Source organism: Pteropus alecto, unplaced genomic scaffold, assembly GCF_000325575.1.
Source record: "Pteropus alecto unplaced genomic scaffold, ASM32557v1 scaffold38, whole genome shotgun sequence".
NCBI classification, from domain to species: Eukaryota; Metazoa; Chordata; class Mammalia; order Chiroptera; family Pteropodidae; genus Pteropus; species Pteropus alecto.
Window position 1 is genome coordinate 1,857,899 of NW_006442512.1, and position 11,317 is coordinate 1,869,215.

Below are 11,317 nucleotides of genomic sequence, written 5' to 3' on the forward strand. Positions count from 1 at the left end.
GGTCTCTTTCAGGACTTTGTTGAAAGTGGCAAGGAGCACCAGCATGTGCCAACATTTTGAATTATTTGAGCTATTTTCCCTAACACTTCAGACTTGATAGGCATGTGGGGTGTCTCCCACAGAAGAGCAGATTGACTAAATGTTTCACCACAGCATAATGAGGTTCTCAGCATTCCAGTATGTAATGTCTGGATACTCATGACCCCAATCTCCATCTCTACCACTCAAAAAAGTCCATATTGCAGATAATATTACTTGCGGTATCCTTCTGTGTATTGAATTCTCTATCTCATAGGGTTGGATTTGGCTGCATTTAATGGAAACCCAACAAAGTGGCTAAATCAATAAGGAGTTTGCTTTTCTCATGTTATGAGGAGTCTGGGATAGGCAGTCTGGGACTGGTGCAGCTGCTCAAGAAATCAGGCTCCTTCTAGCTTCTTCTGCCATCCTTTGTCTTCATGATCACAAGTTGGCTGTTATTCTTCTGGACATTGTGTATGCTTTGTAGGTGGGAGGAAGAGGTAGGGGAAGGCAGAATGCATGGGCCAATTGAGTCTTCTCTCTCTCTCTCTTTTTTTAAAATCAGGAAACCAATCACTTTTTCAGAAGCACTACCCAATGACTTTATTGGTCATGTTGCCATCCTTGGGTCCAGGGGAGAATGGGGACATGAATATTTTTTAAACTATGAATAAAATTGAGATTCTGTAAGGAAGAAGAGGAGAATAGATATTGGATAGCTAACTAGGTCTGTCAGACCAATGCAGTCTTATATAAGAAAAGAAATATCTCGGCTCAAGTAACTGAAAAGTCCAGAGGTTGTGCTTGCTTGATCCAATGGCTCAATGAAATCCTCAGGTATCCTATTTTTCTTCACCTCTCCATTCTGCCTTCCCCCTATGTCAGCCTAATCTGAGGTTGATCTCCTTGTGGTTCTCAGATGGTTCCTAGGGCTATATGTTTTCTCATTCACTCAGAATAGGAAATACAAAGTATCAGGATCCCAGCATTTCCAATTAACATGTTCAACCCATCACTGGGTTCAGAGGATTAAATGTGCTGATTGGCTTTGGTCCAGGTGGTGAGCTCCAAACCTAGATCTAGGATAGAACCATCTCAGGAACTACATGGATCAGATCCCCAAATAGAAAGTACAGTCTGTTGAAAAAGGACCTCTGGGAAGTGAGGTGGGGGAAAAGGATGATAGGAATACAAGCAATAAATGTCCTCTAGAATAGCTGAAGAAGAAATTGATCAGAAGAAGGAATAGTTAGCACTGGAAACACTGAAAAAGTGTCTCTGAAATGACACTGGCAGTGTTCATCTGAGCACTTGTAGAGCAGAGGGAGGCCTAGCCCAAGGTCACATCCTGTCCAGTTCCAGTGGAAGATCCATTTTTACTGAGGGTCTTGGAAACACTCCTGGTATTCCAAGCCCCTTTCTCCCATTCTCATGCTCTGATTCTAGCTCACCATGTAGCCTTCTGATTATATTTGACTTTCTAAGTTGTTTTCTTATAGGGAGAGTGACCTAATCAGAGACTTGCTTGGTTTATAGTATGACTACAACAGCATTCTGATTTTTACATTTGTGACTCATATTCTCTGCAAAAGCTCTTTTCTGAGCCTGTATGACTGAGAACCAGATCCTTAAGTCCTGGTGTTTCCAATAGATCTGACAACTTGTGAGTCTACGAGCAACCAGACAATGAGTTTCCTTTGAAGACTCCATGTTGCCATGTGTTCAAACCATTACCTGGGGTATTCTGGGGTATTGATTTGATCTTTATAAAGTTCAGTGTCTTATGCTAGAATTCCACTATATCATTCCTGATGTTGATAAGGCTAGGTTTGAGCTGATGCACATTTTTATTTTATCTTCAGGATCTCTCGTTGTGAGCCTTATGACCTGCCTAGCTGCCATTCTGATCCTACAGTAGAAGAGTCTATGGAACACAATTTGAGTTTTCTTACGTGAGAAGATATTTCACAAAAGAAGATATTCAAATGAAAATGTACTTATGCTCATTAGTCAAGAGGAATATGTAAATTAAAACCAAAATGAGATACCACTATATACCTATCAGAATGAGTAAAATTAAAGAGACTGAAAATACCAAGTGTTGACAAGGATGTGGAGAAAGTTAAGACTCTCATACATTTCTATAAATTGTATAAATTGGTACAACTACTTGGGAAGTTGTTAGGCAATATGTATTAAGCTAAATATGTACTTATCCTATATTCTGGCAGTTCTACTCCTAATTATGTATAAAGCAGAAAGTATACGTATGTTCATCAAATGTAAGAATATTCATTGCAGCATTATTCCTAATAGTTCTAACTGAAAAATAACCCAAATGTACATCAACAAAGAATTAATAAATACATTGTGTTATATCTATACCATGCCAGACTATACAGAAATGAAAATGAAAGAACTACTGCTATTTAAACAACCTGGAAGAATCTCATTAATATAATGTTGAATGGAAGAAGCCAGAAACAAAAGACTATGTATGCTATGATTCCATTTAGAAGAAGTTCAAGAGCACGCAAAACTAATCTATGGTGTTAGAAGTCAACATAATGATTACTTTTGGAGGAGGAGGTGGGCAATGACTGGGAAGGGGCATGCAAGGTGCTAAGGAGATGTTATTAATGTTCTAATTTTTGATCTGGGTGGTGATTATATAGATGTGTTCACTTTATGAAAATTCATCAAGTTGTACAATTATAATTTGCACACTTTTCTTGGCTGGGCTCACTCCCATGTCTATGGGTCATCTGACAGCTAATCGAGGCCAGCCTCTGCTGGGGTGTTTCAGGGGATCCAGCTCTGCAACACGTGTCTGCTGTCCTCCAGCAGGCTAGCCTGGGAATGTTCTCATAGTGATGGCAGAGGTGCAAAAAGGCAACACCAATGTTCAAGTCTATTTCAAGCCTCTGCTTCCATCATATATGTTAATATTCCATTGGCCAAAGCAAGTCACATGGCAGAAGCTAGACTCAAGAGGTGGGCAGGTTACTCCACTCATGGTGGGACAGCACTGCACAGTTACATGGCAAAGGGCATAGACACAGGGAGGATGACGAATTGGGCCATCGACATAGTCTACCACAGTGTAAGAGAAAGAAAAACGAAGTTAATGACAACACTGTGAAACACATACAATTGAAAGTACAGAGAGCTTTGAGGGCACAGAAAAGGGTACATTTCACATTTTATCTAGTCTTAATATTATTCATAGAAAAATTTATGCATGGATATATCCTCTTCCAGACTATGAACTTCTCGTATATGCTTCATTTTCATATTTTCCACAGCTCCTGGTATAATGCCTTGCGTAAAATAGACACTTGAACATTTGTGAAGCAAGTGTCCAGCCATAGGGGTAGTAATTTCCTCTTTGTCCATTACTATTTCAGGGTCCAGGAGGAGAAAGAGACCCACATATGCAGCAATACGTATCTATATATTTAACGATCATTTCAGTGAACTCATAATCTCCATTTATAGAAAAACCTTCAGTCAAGTGAAGGGTTGGAGGAGTTCCAGTACAGTGTTGAATGGGTGGGATCATTCAGATTTTGATATGTTCTCTTTTTGGTGGTAGAGGGAAGGGGAGTCGTTTATGTTTTTCTTTTCATTGTGGTAAAATATACATAACGTGACATTTACCATTTTAATCATTTTTAAGTACACAGTTCAGTGGCATTAAATACATTAATATTATCGTGCAACCATCACCATCATAGATGTTTATCATCATCCCAAACTGAAACTCTGTCCCTGCTAATTAGTAATTCCCCACTCCCCTGTCCCTCCAGTCCCTGACAAGCCACGATTCTACCTTCTGTCTCTATGAATCTGACTACTCCAGCTATCTCATATAAGTGGAATTACATGGTACTTATCTTTTTGTGACTGGCTTAGTTCATTTAGCATAATGTCCTCAAGTTTCATCCACGTTATAGCCTATGTCAGAATTTCTTTCCTTTTTAAGGTTGAATAATATTCCATTGTATCTATATACCACATTTTGTTTATCCAGTTATCTGTCGATAGACATCTGGGTTGCTTTCACCTTTGGGCTATTGTGAAGTGATGTGTTTCTTTTATGTAGAAAGCAAATTCCACTCAGGTATAGAATTCTGAAGTGGAAAGTGCTTCAACACTCAATTTGAAAATGAGATGAATCATAGCCACATCAGAACAATATAGTTACGACTTGTAGTATAATTACCCTTCCCAAATTTTTCTTATTGTGATAAATTACATATAAAATTTATATCACATAAATAATATAAAAATCTTAAGCATTTTTAAGTGTACAGTTCAGTGATATTAAGTACATTCACATAATTGTGCAACCATCACCACCATCCATCTCCAGATTCTTTTCATGTTGCAAAACTCTTTGCCCATTAAACAATAACTCTCCATTCTACCATCCCCCCAATCTTTGGCAACTACCATTACACTTTCTGTCGCTATGATTTTAGCTAAGTATTCTGTGCCAATGGAATCATACAATATATACATTTTTTTGGTATGACTGGCTTATTTCACTCAGCATAATGAGACAAGGTATTTTTTAATCTCTCTGGATTCCCACTTAAAAACAGATAGAGCAGACTGCTGAGACTGCGTCCACCAGCCAACACAGGCCTCTTGTTTTTATTTCTCCACTGTCATCTCCAGTCTATACCACCATAGATGACGATATCACTGCGCTCATGGTAGATGGCTCTGGCATATGCAAGGCTGGCTTCATGGGCAAGGATGCCGCCCAGGTCGTCTTCCCTGGCACTAGGGTGTGATGATGGGCATGAGCCAGAAGGATTCTTACGTGGGCAATGAGGCCCAGAGCGAGAGGGGCATCTTGATCCTAAAGTACCCCATTGAGCACAGCATCGTCACCAACTGGGATGACATGAAGATCTGGCACCACCCTTTCGACAATGAACTGCTTGTGGCCCTTGAGGAGTGCTCCATGTTGGTGACCAAGGTTCCTCTAAACCCCAAGGTCTACCGTGAGAAGATGATGCAGATTATGTTTGAGACCTTCAACACCCCAGCCATGTATACGGCCATCCAGGCCATGCTGTCCCTGTATGCCTCTGGCCATACCACTGGCATCGTGATAGACTTCAGTAATGGGATCACCCACACTGTGCCCGTCTATGAGGGTATACCCTCCCCCACGTCATCCTGCATCTAGACCCGGCTGGCCAGAACCTGATGGGACTACCTCATGAAGATCCTCATGGAGCATGAATACAGCTTCATCACCACAGCTGAGTGGGAAATGGTGTGTGACATCAAGGAGAAGCTGTGCTAGGTCACCCTGGACTTCAAGCAGTGGCCTCCGGCTCCTCCCTGGAGAAGAACTATGAGCTGCCTGACGATCAGTTAATCACCATTAGCAATGAGTGGTTCTGCCACCCCAAGGCCCTCTTCCATCCTTCCTTATTGCGCAAGGAATCCTATAGCATCCATAAAACTACCTTCAACTCCATCATAAAGTGTGATGTTGACATCCACAAGGACCTCTATGCCAACATGCAGCTGTCTGGTGGGATCAACATGTATCCAGCATTGCCGACAGGGTGCAGGAGATGACTGCCCTGGCTTCCAGCACGATGAAGATCATTGTGCTCTCTGAGTGCAAGTACTCTCTGTGAGTTGGCAGCTCCATTCTGGCCTTGCTGTCTACCTTCCAGCAGATGTGGATCAGCAAGCAGGAGTATGATGAGTCCGGCCCCTCCACTGCCCACAGAAAATGTTTCTGGGTGGATTGTTACTTAGTTGGTTACACCCTTTCTTGATAGACCCTAACTCGCAAATAAAACAAGATGAGCTTGGCATGGTTTTATATGGTGCTTGACTCCAGATTTAAAAATAGAAACAGTGAAGGTGACAACAGCTGGTTGAGCAAGCATCCCCAAAATTCTACAATGCGGCTGAAGACTTTAATTGTATGTTATTCTTTTTTAAAATAGTCATTCCAAATATCATGACATGTATTGTTACATGAAGTCCTTTGCCTGCCCAAAAGCCACCCTACTTTTTCCTAAGAAGGGCTAGCCCTCACCCAGGTTCACACAGGGGATGGTGATAGTGTTGCTTTTGTATAAATTATGTAACCCATATTAAAAAAAATCTTTATCTTAATACTTGTTCTTTTTGTTTCATTTTGAATGGTCAACAATCATGGCACCCTTTTTTCCCCCCAACTTGAGATGTATGGAGGTTTTGGTCTCCCTGGGAGTGGGCCGAAGTAGAGAGGCAGCCAGGGCTTACCTGGACACTGAGTTGAGACCAGTTTAATAAAGTGTACACCTTAAAGAAAGCAACAACAATGAAATGGGGACAAAACCAAATCCCAAGGACAACGTTTATAATGAAACTGGGTGTTATGAACTGAATTATGCCCCCCAAATTCATATGTTGAGTCCTATACTCCAAAATTACTGTTTGGAGATATAGCTTTTAGGATAAAATTTAGGTTAAATGAAGGCATGAGGGTGGGTCCCCAATACAATAGGATGAGGGTGCTTATAGAAAAAAAGAGAAAGAGATCTCTCTTGCTCTCTCCAAAAACATGTACCAAGGCAAGGCCAGGTGAGAATCCAGCAAGAAGGCAGCCATCTGCAAACCAGGAATTGAGTCCTTAACAGAAACTAAACTCTGTTGGATCTTGATCTTGGACTTTCCAGTCTCTAGGATTGTGAGAAATAAATTTCTGTTGTTTAACCTACTTAGTCCTTGGCAATTTTCTTTCTAGTTATTTTTTTACGGCAGCATGAGCAGAATATTATACTAGGTGAACTTCTCATGAACTCCCAAATATAAGGTGGTGAGGACCAACTATTGGCAGCCACAAAGTTTCCATGGTATCAGCATCATGTAGAAAGAAGCAGAGATAAGTAATAAGGCATTTAACAGATATGAGAATAGAAATTCCTATAAATACTCATCAGGGAGTCACTGAAAAGCTTGACCATTTCGAGAACAGCAGCGGAAAAGGGGAGGTTTTCTGCCCATTCCAAAAGTGGCTAAGAGATAAAGGTTGGCTCTAAGTCTGAAGGGATGTGACAGACTGGTCAGTAGAAACTTGAAAACTGACCTGCAGGGGCTTCCTTCTAGGGTAGGCCTCATAATGTTGAAAAGAGAAGGCAGTGGGGAAAAAACACAAATTCAGGGAAGCAGGCAAGCAAGTGAGGATATGAAGGGCTTTAAAAACCCACACAAACCAACTCAGGCTCAGTTTACAGGCCAGGTGGAGCCAGTGAAAGCTCCAGAGCTGGAGAGGAGGGTGAATAGGTTTCTAGCTGGGGAAGATAAAGGAACGGAAAAGAAAAGCTGTCCACAGGTCCTGCTCCCGTTCCCCACTGCCCACCTGGGCCACATGGCGTAGACAAAATCACACAGGCTTCAGCCCTATCTCTACCACTTACTGGCTTATTGACCCTGAGCAAGTTCCAGACATGACGCTCACCCCCAGGTTTACTGTGAAGAGCAAAGCAAACAGTGAAGCAGACAGCTGCGCACAGAGACCTGCAATTAAACCTGACCCCGTGGGTCTTCCACTTAGCTGCTAAGGTGACCAGATGGTGTCGCTCTCTGCTTAAAACCTTCCATGGCTCCCTATGACTGCTGGATCAAGTCTAATCTCTTTACCTAGGTACTTCAGGCCCCCACACTCAGGCTCCTCCTCAAGGCCTGTTCGTACACGTGTGCATGTACGTGTGTGTGGGTGTGTCTATACATATAGCAGGAGAAAAGTAATTTAATCTTTTGAACTTTAGACATCAATTTGTGCCTTTTCTTTTGACCTTATATTAAAATTTTCCTTTTTTTTATTGGATAAACTTTCAAAATTTGTTCTCGAAACCCTCAGCCTCTCTTGTAGTCTTGACTCCATCTCAGGATCTTATCCACGAGGACACCGCCTTCGGGCCTTGTAGTTCTGAGTATGTCAGGTACCTCCACGCACTCGCTCAAACAAGTAGTTGCCTCTGCCTGGATACCATCCCTCCACCCCAAACACCCTCTTCCCTGCCTAGATAACCTCTAGCTAATTCTTTTGACAATCAGCTTAAATAACCCTTCCTCAGAAAAGTTTTGCCTGACCTAGGCCCTCACGTCAAGCCTGGGCAGGGCTTCTCACCCTCTTGCTCTCCCAGTGCAGTAACTAACTGCCTGAGCCCCTCTGTGGCAGGGTTGAAGATGGCTTGTCTCTACCCCAGGTCCTGGACCCAGGCCCGGTATATATATCTTCAGTGCTCAGTCAATGGTCATGGAATGCATGAACTGACCAAAACTGCCGTAGGTATCCAAGCCGGGAGGTCGGTGGGGTCGGGCCATGGTCACTGGATGCAGGAGTGGAAGGGACAACTGCCCTTGCTGGGAGCGTCCTCCTGTTCCACTGCCATGACCCAGCATTCCCAGTGGAAAGGCCCTCCAGAGAGCAGGAAAAAAGCTCAGTATCCAAGGTAACCTAACCGGGAAAGCCGCATAAACGCCAGGAGTAGGGAAGACTGACCTGAAGGCTGGGCTGCCCAGAGGCCTGCAGGGCATGCTGTAGGGCTTGGCTGAAGAGATCATTGGTGATGGGCATCCCTGACTGGACACCGGAGGACATTGGTGAGGTCCCCGAGGAATGGCCCTAGAGACAAAACAGTGGTCAGGGCTACTCTCAGAGCCATCTCAATCTCCCAGCACACACCCGCTGCCATCACATCACCCCCACGGTGTCCCCGGGGTGCCCAACTACTGTGTCCCAACAGGGGCCTGCATGAGACGACGGCTCCATTCTCTTCCGCTCCAGGGAAATGGAATCAGACCCCGACCTAGCCTAGGACCCCAGCACTGGAAGCGACGGCCTTGGGAGTTGCAGTGACCATCACTGGGAATACGTAAGCCGGTGAGGCCCGGGCCCTGTCAGGGATGAGGAAGAGCACTTTATGTGAGGGAAGAGCCTCCTGAACTACCAGGAGGAGGAATCAATCGGGACTGTGCTGCACTCCAGACTTCTGAGCCCTAAAGGCAAGTGAGGGGGAAATCGCCCCAGCCCAGCCGCAGAGAGGAACCCACCAGGAACCAGGCAGAGCTCAGCTCAAACCAGACCCAGCAGCAGGGTCAGCAGGGGCAAACCCATTCTACCGCTGGGGAGCCTCTCCCGCCCTCTCTCCATACCTGGGTGCCAGGAGTCGGTGTGTGAGAGCTGCTCTCCGGAGTGCTGGCCAGGGCCAGGGCAGTGGCCAGCTCGCTCTGGGTGATGGGCCGAGGTCCGGCAGCTCCACTGTACCCCAGGGAGGCTGGGCGGGAGCTGGGTGTGCTGCTAGAGGGCGTGGACCTGGCGCTCTGGAGAAGGGAGGCACCCAGAATCAGGGAAGTGGCCCTGTGATGGTCCCAGATAACACCGCCCCCGCTCCAGGTACAGTTCTTGGGGAGACTCCCCAAGCTGCCAGGTTCAGAAAGCAATAGTTATGACACGGACTTGGCCACCAAAGGGCCTGTGACCACCTCCCAGCTTGGACACACCAGGTCCCAGGGAGGGGCGCATCCTTGGCACCATGTTCCCCAAATGGTGGGGAGGCCAGTAAGCAGCCAGACCACTTACTGGGTGAAAGTCATCCTCATCATCAGAGAGCCCTTCAAACAGGAAGCCACCTGGAGGTGGGAGAACAGATTTCAGGAGGAAGAACAGGAAGGCACAGGCATAGCTCCAGAATCTCAGCTCAGATACTTTCCAAATTCATATTTTCATCTCTCCCCTTGGAAAATTACAGGACAGATGCACTCCCTGACTCAAACCGAGAGTTCCCGAGGAACACCCTCTGCCAGCGCTATACATAGCTGCTGAGTAAAGCATTTCCTGGGCCACTGCAGCGTCTTATGGAGGCCTGAGGGGTGGTACATTTCTGTCACCCCTTCCCTATGATTACTCCAACTGGGGCGGAGCGAGATCGCTGGGAGGAGGCTGAGAGAAAAAAAAAAAAAATGACGTGGCGCCTCTCATCTTAGAGAAAAACACCTTGAAGAGGTCTTCCCCTGAGGGAAGCTAAGGCACAGCCAAATCCAAGAAGCCCCCTGAGGAATCACAGAATTGGACACATATAAGCCAGAGATTTACAGTCTTGAAGCAGCAGCAAAGCCCCTGGGAGTCTTTCCCAGGCTTCCAAACAAAGGCTTTTAGGGCCTTACTCAAAGCTGTTACACTCACATCCACTGAGATCTGTATCCCCGCGAAGACAGCCTGGTATCCTGAGAGCCACGCGGCGCCACCTGCCTTTCCAGACGGTGGAGATGCGGGGTCCGCTCCTCGGGTGGCCTTGGGTAGCTGCGGCTGCCCAAAGCAGAAGCAGTAGCAGCCGCAGCGGGAGCCGGGACCCAACCACCAGGCCAGGCATGCAAGCGCCCCTGACGCTGAGGGAGGCGCATTCGGGTGGAGGCGGTGACATCCCGCAGCCGGGGAGCGACAGCGGCGAGCAGCCCAAACTGAGTCAGCAGCATCCGATCGCAGGCTTACACATTGCCCAGTGACCTTGGAGGAGTCACATTCCCTCTGCTGCAGCTGCAGTTCAGGCCAACTAGTTTTGTGTGGGTTTCCTCCCGCTCTCTCTGCTAAGAATACCTTCCCCAGATAATGCTCAGGCTCTGGCAATCCCTGCAAACCACCTCAGGCATCAAAGGGTGCCTGGCAGGGCCAGACCTGACAAGTCCCCCCAACCATCATCGCGTGTCCACCACCACCACAAGGGGCCGCAAACCCGGCAAATTTGGGGAGAGAACCCAGTTGTCCTGGGGACGGTAAGCATTTGTGTGCAACGCAGTGTAGAGGAACTCAGTCCCCCAGGGCAAAAAGCCTCGAACCCCACCTCGCCGGCTTTCTGATCCATTGTACAGGGGTCGAAACTGAGGTGCTCCTGGGGAAAACTCGGGTCCTTCAGGTTCACACACCACTGTGGCCTAAAAGCTGCACCCCCGTCCCACATCTACCGCCTGAGGGGGGGTCCTAATGGCCACGCCCCACCTAACAGGCACTGTCCCCCAAGCTAGCACCTATTCCTGGTGAAAACTGCCACGTGCGGACAAGGGGGGGAGCGGCCGGTGCCGGCACTGCAGAGGCAGCGCCCAGGTGCCCCAAGCCTCCGCACCGCACTAAGTCCCAGCTCTCCATAGGGTACCCGACCCTTTACCCGGCCCATGCTCGGGGCCGAGGCGGGGGCGGGGGTTAGGCAGCGGGGTCTTTGTTCCCGCAGCCAGAGTGCGGCGGCGGCGGCGGCGGCGGCAGGGGGGGCGCGCC

The 11,317-nt window shown here is 46.7% G+C and overlaps 1 pseudogene; it reads left to right on the forward strand.

Annotated features, from left to right (window-relative positions):
- LOC102891565 overlaps positions 1 to 5,831 on the forward strand; it is a 13,438-nt pseudogene extending 7,607 nt beyond the window's left edge.
- Positions 5,832 to 11,317: the final 5,486 nt, after the last annotated feature.